Here is a 9,713-nt window from a genome sequence, read left to right on the forward strand (position 1 = left end):
ATGGTCATTATAGAGATTTTGTAATTGTTGCTGTATCCTAAGATATGCGCCAATTATTTTGACAAGAAACATGCTTTCCTCTTCTATTAGCCTTCTAGATTTGACACTTTTTAAAGATATTTGTTCCCTGTTCAGTGTTTATTAAATAAAAATAAAAACAGCAATACTAAAGTACAAACTGAACTTACACACTGCACTGTCCATGGAGCAGCAACCATGATTAGATCCTAAATGCAGTCTGTGACACTCAGTCAATAACTACTGGTTGGTCATGTGCACCTGCCTGAAGCTGAGGCTTCTTTGCTTTTAAGTTAGGACCACAGCTGGGCCCTTTATGTTCCTGTGATTGATTCACCCCTGAATCTTGGACAGTCTTTCATCCAGCCTGGGCATTTTCTCTGCATCCTTTTGAAGACTGAGATGGTTTGGCCTGTAAGATTAAAGAGTTCAGTGAAAATTCTAACATTGCTTTCCTTTTCCGTGTTCCCACGCAAGAGAGAAGATATTTATGAGGTTATGATATTTATGATGTACATGCGTACACATACACACACATATATATGCATATATACATGTGCTCCATCACATTCTAAACACTAATGGATGTTGAATCTTGAGATTCTGTGGTAGGAGACTGGCAAATGCCTACAATTAGAATATTATTGATATTCTCACATTTCACTGACCATAAAAGCTAATATCAATATTTTTAACGCCTTTAAAAATGAAATAATAGTGTCAAAATATTGCCAGAAACTTATCAAAATGAAAAGGGTGTGTTAGGTTAAGCATAGAGACTAGACTGGGTTTTTTCTGCATTTTTGCTTTTGACATTGTTTGGAAAGTGTGTTGTTTGCACTAGTAACTGAAATGCAATTTGAGGAGGATAGAATTACTACAAAACATGTTTTGAGCAGATACCAAATGATTAAATTAAGCTCTAATGGAGAAGATACCTATATGGCAAATATACCTATATCATTTACCTATATGGCAAATCAGAACAGATGTAAATACCTTGGAAACACTTTTGCTGCTTGTTATCCCCTCTATGGTGATGACATGTCCCTCGTTTTTCAGCAGCCAGGCTTTGGGTCCCACCCTCAGGTAGAATATTGTAGCAAAGGCTGTGAAGCTGAAATTGTCCCTGCATCAATGAAATCACTGTTACAGGGGAAGGCCAGAATATGCAGGGGAAAAAAAAAATCATAGAATCATTAAGGTTAGAAAAGACGTCCAAGACATCAAGTCCAACCATCAACCCAGCACTGCCGCTAAACCATGTCCTCAGGTGCCACATCTGCATGTTGTATGAACAGACCCTGGAATGGTGACTCCACCACTTCCCTTCTCAACAACTCTTTCCCTAAGGACAGGGACGCATTAACCCTTCTGATAGGTGTTGCAGAGAGCAGATTCATTCTGCTTCATCTATTCAAGTGGACAGGTGACTTAGAGCTGCTCTGATCAACACTTAACATAATTCAGTTCATGGACCTCGACATACACAAAAACAGATGCACACTTGTCACTTGAAACACATGGGGGGAAATGAGGAAAAAAAGATGTAATAAGTCATCTGCTAAACCTCTTAGTAATATTAAAAAAGCTGTATGGAGCGATACAAAGAAAAATGAAATCAAAATAAAGGGACTGGATATTTGTAGGTATTCCTGAACTTGACAATTATAGGAGAAGACAAAACACATAGCACATGGACAGCTTACAGAGGCAGCACTGGTGTTAGTTCCACTGTGCTTTCTTAAAATTTCTGAGTCCCACCTTTCACATTAGCCAGTGTTTCCTGACTTAGACATCGTGTGCACAACCTCATTTGCTTTCCTTATGCATGGAATGTGAATGAGAGCTGTATGAACTTCAGACTTCTCCAAAATGAATCCTGCTGCAGATTTAAACATTCTACCTGAATACAGAAGACCCCAGGTTTTTTAAATTGGTGAAATGATGCAGCATTTCAACTATTCCTCCAACTTTTGAAAAGGAAATATAGCAATACTTGAAGGGTTTTTAGGAATACATTAAATGTATCTGAAATGAAAAGAAGACTACAGAATGTAACCATTAATTTTATACCAAAGTAACAAGAGAGCAAGGTAAAATGACTACTAAATATTAAAAAACCAAAACAAAGAAAACAAAATAGTTATCTTACATACTTCAGATACTGCTGCAGCAGTAAATGAGATTAACAAGACCAAAAAAACCCAAAACACTGCAAAATGTTTTTGGGGGTGGAGTTTGGCCATGACAGGTATTTAATGCTGGTAAACATTGATCAATCCTTAAAATTCCCTGCTCCAGACTCCCCATCCTACTTGTATTTCTGAAATTCATACAGTGATTAAACATCATCTAGAGACAATCTGAGCAGATCACACATCCCAGGTGCTGTACAAAATAAAAAAAAAAAATTGTATATCAAATCTGTATCATGTTATTCTGGTAAGCCACAGATTTGATAAAAAATCAAGTATTTAAAAAAATGCACCAGTGGAGGTCTAGATAGGCATTTATTCTTTGTTACATGCAGTAGAGGCCTGGTCATGAATGCCCAGGTGGCTACTAATCTGTTGTACTATTTTGGAAATGAAATGTGATCCTCTATCTGAGGATATTGTGGCTGGAACTCAGAATTGTGGCATTATTTCTTGTAATAATATTCTGGTCACTTCTCGAGCTTTGCCAGTTCTGGTGGGGAATGCTTCTGGCCAGCTTGAAAATGTATTTGTCAATACCAATAAGTACACATACCCCCCTTTCCTTGGGAGCTCTGAAAAGTCAATTTGCCACTGCTGTCCGGGCCCATGGTCTCTCCCAGTCTGACCAAGTTTCAGCCTTGGGGGTGTTTTTGGGGTTAGTCTGGAGGCAAGGATCACACTGTTGGTTTACCTGAGTAATAGTGGCATATAAATTCCTGGCAACGATTCTTTCAATTAGATATGTGTTCTAGAAAGCCTCTGGAAATTTCTACTTAAAAGTCAACACTTCATTTTGATGCACTCTGTAACACTGGCAGCCTTGGTCATTCTGGCAAAGGAGCCACACTTTATAAAAGCTTTTAAGCAGTTAGACTCCAGTGTGTTTTCTAGTGCTCTTCCTTCACTAGTGACCATTAGTGACCAAAAATGGGAAAGGATTACCAGCTCCCTCTCAATGGTAGCCCACCTCTTGTGGTAGCATGTCTCTTTTGATTAGTATTATTATATTCTGGCTCACTTTCGAGGGAAATCTGTCCATAATTACCTCACCTTTTGCTGCTTTCTTTGCCTCTCCATCCATCAGCTCATTTAATGCAAACATTTTCTGGCTGGCTTGGTGGATAGGGAGGCAGAAGAAGGCATCTTTCAGGTTTAAAACATCTAACTAGGTTAGGTCAGCTGTTAAACAAGTTAGTAAAGTATATGGATTTGCTACCACAGGGTATAAATTCTTTGTTATCTTATTGACAGCCCTCAATCCAGTACTATCAATTATTGGGCTGATTTCTTTCCTATCTTCTTTTGAGGGGGTACTGCTTAATTCTCACTGGTTGTGTTCGTTTCTTAAGCTTGATTACCATAGGGGGACATTTTTCACCCTCCCTGGTACAGCAGAGGCCCATACCCCCAAAAATACTTATTTACTTATTCTAACATCTATTTACGAATGTCCTTCTTAATTTCAATGGCTGTTAATGTTAAGTCTAACATTTTTATATCATTTGCCTCCAGTAGTTTTGAAAAATGTTTAGCCTGGAAGATACAATAGACACATGATTTCCTATCTCAGGAAGTGTCACCCTTAAGGCTTACATATCCCAGGATCATAAAGGTGTCAATGTATATAAGAATATTTCAGTTCAGACATCAAATCTGAGGAGATCGGCGCCATGCCCATGTACTTTTAATTATCTCCCCTTTATCTAGAGCAGTGTCTTACATTTTTTTTTCATTTTCTCCTGAGCAAAGAAATCATATATTAGATTGATCTAAAGGAGTAATAGTGATGTTTTTATAGACAGGTTCCTACTGACTATTACTTGTTTCCTGAAACCACTGACCTGTGCAGGTGAAAATACAAAGTGTACAAATGACGCATGTTGATGGGAGGATAGAGGACACTGAGCATTGCCACCTGTGATTCCATAACTCTCAGAACCTCTGGAGAGCCTGAAGCAGTGCCTGAGTGACAGACCCAGATCCTCCTGGTAGAGAGGCCCAGAATTGCTCTGTTCTTCTTCCCCATATAATTCTCCTGTAATTCTTGATGGGAAATCTTTTCATAGAATTCTGTGTTATATCCTTGGGCAGAGAATGCTCTGTAACTTCCTGTAGGGGGATACCGTGTGGGTAAATGAAGGTGGTATAGAATGTAATCTTAACCCCTAAAGCGTTGCAGCTGAACCAATTACTGAAGATTAGGAGCAGGCCTGATGTTAACAGGCCACAGCTGTAGCCAGTAAGAACAGTGTTATAAAAGAGTGGGTTGGTGGGCTCTGGAGTCAGATGGCTGCTGCAAGGACCAAGAAGAGTCACAGCTTAGAGGAGTTGCCTGTGGGTGACATTGAGGAGGTACAAGGCCCTGGCAATATGGAATCCTTGCTCCATAATGATAAGAGAATCCTGGATATATAAGGCGACGACTTCCTTCTTTACAATTGGAGCACCTTCCATCCATCTTGCTCTGAGTTGCAGCATTTGGCATTATTTAAAATGTTACCAGTCTGTTTTTGTGATCTTTGGCAGGGCCAGCTGTTCTTTATCACACAGAGAGGAGTAGCAATTCAAATGGTTATTCTATCACTGATCTGTAACTTAGTTTCAGAGGTGCCTCATTCACCTCATCAGTTCACTTGCTCCTAATTAATTTGGTCAAGCCATCAACAAATTACATCTCTTATTAATAATTTCATAAGTGAGATTTATGGCCAGCATTGCTATCACAGCCATGGAGATAAAAGTGAAATCTTTTTCTTCTATCTATGGATATTTATATTGCCTTATGCATTTTACCAGCAGTTTTTATTTTTTTCCAGTATTTTTTCCTCACATTTTATAAAATGAACTCAGTATTGACAATGAAAATCATATTGCAGTAACCAGTAAAGTCTACACAATTAAAAATTAAATGCTACATTAAAATAAATACAAATAATGAATTGAAATAAGAAAGGAAAAGAGGCTGGGTTTGAAAAAATGTGTTCTTATATCAGCCTCAGGAGATCTGCCCAACATGGAAGGCCCTGCACTTTAGAAGCCAGATGTGTTTTATGCACTGTAACCAAGTATTTTGAAAACTAAAGTGCAATAAGAGTTTCAGTCACAGATCAGAATTCATAAAGTCACAGTCTTGTGTTTGGTCTCTTTCCTACTGGTGTCTCTTGGCCTGTGTGGATTTAAATGAGGTGGTGAAAAATTGGAGCTTGCCTGGGAAACCAGACCTCGCTCAGCCATGATTTAATAATGTTAATATTTTTTCAAGTGGTATTTTTTCAACATTGAAGTGTGCTTTAGAGAAGATATTTGGTAAAAATTTCTTTTAGAACAATATCTTAAGAATCATTGCAAGGGAGAAAGGCAGTTAGGTTAATGGATTATGATGGCATTGTAGTTTCAACTGCAAATATGAGGTGAGTGGCAACTATTGAAAATAGAAAATTTGTTAATGGTAATAAAAACACTAAAACACAGGAGAAACTGAAGTCATAAATTTCCTGCAATTTCCAGACTTATTAGACAGCTGATCTCCTTGTGTGTGCAGTGATCATTGGTTTTCGTCACTCATATTTGAGAGAGTAAAGGACAGCATTGAGTATTTATTATAATTTATAGTAGTTGATGTGCATACATAACAACAAGGTAACAATCTACTACTGGATTTTATTGGATGAAAGGATTGGCAAAGAGTTCAGTGTTTGCAGAAACATCTTTATCAGCTGAGGGGCCATGAGTGTTACTGAAAGGAGGAAGATGTAAAGCCCAAAGCTGGGTAAAGAAACAATGCTCTATATTCAGAGGGCTAAAAAGCAGATGTTTGTTTATTCAGAGCTGGGAGTGAGGCGAATCTCTCTGACAAACTTCACTCAATATTGTTTTGCCTGTCATTTCATTCTAATTTGTCAATTCCGAATTACAAGGTATCAATAGCATATTCATATTTGTCTAAAGGTGTGTCATATTTCTGTGTTTGTTGTTTTCACCCCTACGGCAGTTTCTTCTGTGTAATCCTCAGCCTACTGGTGGTCATTGATGAAGATTTTTGTAGTGTTCCTTCCCTTTAAAGTTTTTACCTCTGTCTTCAGGACATTTCTAGTGCATTTTGGGTTTTTTCAGTTTCGAATGCTTTTAGCTAATTTTGCAGTTCGCAAGATTTATTACAATTTGCTGTTTTGGTATGGATGCTGCTTGCTATGCCACTGGCTTTGCTGTCTTGCTTGTTTCACCTGCACGTCTTGGTCCAATGTTACTTCTTACCATTACTTGGTTCAATGTAATGTGTAACCTTTTGTTACCTACGGTTTAGGATTCAGACGGTGCTTGTGTTCCTCTGAGGGGGAATATGAGAGTCCTTTGAGGGGAGGCGGGTGCCCCGTGTTTCTCTGAGGGGACCTGAGGGTCACTGAAGGATGGTAAATGCCCTGCGTGTTGCTGAGAGGGCGTGGGGGTTACTGAAGGAGCGGTGTGTGCCCTGCATGTTGCTGAGGGGACACAAAGGTGATTTGAGGGGGAGGCAGGTGCCTCGGGTGTGGCTGAGCCCCATGAGGGTGGCATGCGGTGGAGCCTGCATGTAACGGAGGTGGCGGCAGATGCCGAGCGTGCCCCTGAGGGGCTGTGAGGGTCCCTGGGGGCAGGGGGATGAGGGCTGTGTTGCTGAGGGGCACCGCAGGGCGCGGTTCCCGCCCAGAGGGGTGCGCGCGCCCCTCGGCTCCCCTCAGAGCTGAGGGCGGTTACTCGACGCCGCCGGGGGCGCCCTCAGCTCCCCTCACGCTGAGGGCGCGACCTCGAAACCGACATGGGGCGCCCTCAGCTCCCCTCACGCTCAGGGTGGGCGGGAAACTTGAAACCACTGTAGCCGCCCGGGGTGCCTCGCCCTCAGCTCCCCTCACGCTGAGCGCGGTTATTTGGAGCCCCTGTGGCTGCCACTTCGGGCGCGGCGTCGCGTTGGTGGCGCCCTCGGGCAGCCCCTGGCGTGAGGCAGAGGAGGAATGGAGGTCCCTCACACGTCTGCACGTTGTTTTGGTTTGCGGGAGGAAGCCATGAGGTAAGTCAGAGGGGAGAAAAAAAAACTTCAGGGGTGGGAATGCTGGAATTCCCGGGCATCGCCTGGAGAGCATTGAATGAAATATTTTGGTGTTAAATTGAAGAGTGTGGGAACAAAAGCCACAGTATTCTGTGGCGATACCATACCGGGCATCTTTTGGAAGAAAAGCCCTTCTCAAAGGGAGAAAATTGGTTTTGGGGAGAAGTCTGAGGTAATTTGGGGAGGTTGGGCAGAGAAAATTCTGTGATAGCATCTGAGGTCATTTTTAACGCCCAAAACCACCTTTTTGGCGGGTAAAATATAATTTAATATGCTAGGAACTGAAGGAATAATTTGGAAAGAAATCCTGAGGTAAACTGTGAGGACCACAGTGAGCAATGAGGGAGAGGTGGCTCTCCAGGTGATGCTGAGGGTCAGTGAGGGAATATGAGTGTTCCTGAGGGGGGGTAGATGTAAAGTCCAAAGCTGGGTAAGGAAACAAAGCTCTATATTCAGCGGGCTGCAGAGCAGGTGTTTGTGTATTCAGAGCTGGGAGTGCGGCGGATCTCTCTGACAAACCTCACTCCATGTTGTTTTGCCTTTAATTTCATTCTAATTTGTAAATTCCGAATTACAAGGTATCAATAGCATATTCATATTTGTCGGAAGCTGTGTCATATTTCTGTGAGTGTTTGTTGTTTTCACCCCTACGGCAGTTTCTTCTGTGTAATCCTCAGTCTAGTGGTGGTCATTGATGAAGATTTCTGTAGTGTTCCTTCCCTTTAAAGTTTTTACCTCTGTCTTCAGGACATTTCTAGTGTATCTTGGGTTTTTTTAGTCTGTTATGTTTTTAGCTGAAATTTGGGTTTGCAGGATTTATTACAGTTTGCTGGTTTGGTGTGGATGGTGCTTGCTATGTCACTGGCTTTGCTGTCTTGCTTGTTTCACCTGCACATCTTGGTCCGATATTACTTGTTACCATTACTTGGTTCAATATAATGTGTAGCCTTTTGTTAGCTACGGTTTAGGATTCAGACGGTGCTTGTGTTCCTCTGAGGGGGAATATGAGAGTCCTTTGAGGGGAGGCGGGTGCCCCGTGTTTCTCTGAGGGGACCTGAGGGTCACTGAAGGATGACAAATGCCCTGCGTGTTGCTGAGAGGGCGTGGGGGTTACTGAAGGAGCGGTGTGTGCCCTGCACGTTGCTGAGGGGACACAAAGGTGATTTGAGGGGGAGGCAGGTGCCTCGGGTGTGGCTGAGCCCCATGAGGGTGGCATGCGGTGTAGCCTGCATGTAACTGAGGTGGCGGCAGAGGCCGAGCGTGCCCCTGAGGGGCTGTGAAGGTCTCTGAGGGCAGGGGGATGCGTGTTTGTCGGGTGTTGCTGCGGGCCCGGGACAGTCCCTGATGGGCATGCGGTTGCGCCGTAAGGAACGTCCCTCCCGGAGGGTCGGGGTGGTGGCCGTGTTCCCGTCGTGCGTCCGCCGCCTCCCGAACGGCACCGCGGGCCGCGATTTCTGCACATGCGCAGTGGCCCTGCTCCGCTGTTTCCGGCAGCGGCAGAGGCGGGAAGTCAAACGCCGTGTGTCCGCCCGCAGCGGAGGCCTCGCAGCCCGGGCCCCTCAGCCCCGAGGGCGGGAACTCGAAGCCGCTGGGTCCGCCGCTCTCGGCGGCTGGCCGGGCGGGGAGGCGCGGGCCGAGTGGCGGCCTCCACCCGCCCTCGGGTGGGGTGGAGGAGGAATGGAGGGCCGGCGTGCACTGTGTTGCAGTTTCTCGGGGGTAGAGATGAGGTAACTCATAGGGGCAGGAAGAACTGGAGAGGGGACCAATGCTGGAATTTCCTGGCTTCACCTGAGTGTGGGGGAAGGAGTAAATATTTTGGATAAAATTGAGTCGTGTGGGAACAAAAGGTGCGGTAATCTATGGATGTCATAGAGCAGGCATTTTTTTGGTAAGAAAATGACAGGGGCTCTCTAAAGAAGCGAATGGTTTTTGGGGAAAAGTCTAAAATACTTTAGGGAAGTGGGGCAGAGAAAATTTTGTGATAGAACCTGGGGTAATTTCAGGGGCTAGAAAGAACATTTTTGTAATGAAATCTCAGTTAATCTGCAATGGAATGAATCAAAGTAAAGAAGGAATTTCTATGGTATAGAACTTTTGAGGAGCAAAATCTGTGTTAATCTGTAGACAATATTTTGGAGGGAAAATCTGGAGAAGTGTATGGGGCACAGAACAAACATTTTTGGGATAAAATCTTAGGTGACGTATAGAATATGGCTAGGGGATGATCTGGAGGGAAAATCAGAGACCCTCTTTTAGGGGTGTGAAAATGACTTTCTTGTCAGGAAACCTGAGGAAACCTAGCTAAAACAGCTAGCTAAAAAATTAGTGCCTTCCAGATAAGTGAATTTGGGGTAATTTAGAGAGGAAACATGAGCATATTGGAGGGAGACTCTATTGTAACAGAGCATTGGGAG

This window comes from Zonotrichia albicollis, chromosome 4, assembly GCF_047830755.1.
Source record: "Zonotrichia albicollis isolate bZonAlb1 chromosome 4, bZonAlb1.hap1, whole genome shotgun sequence".
Taxonomy (NCBI): Eukaryota; Metazoa; Chordata; class Aves; order Passeriformes; family Passerellidae; genus Zonotrichia; species Zonotrichia albicollis.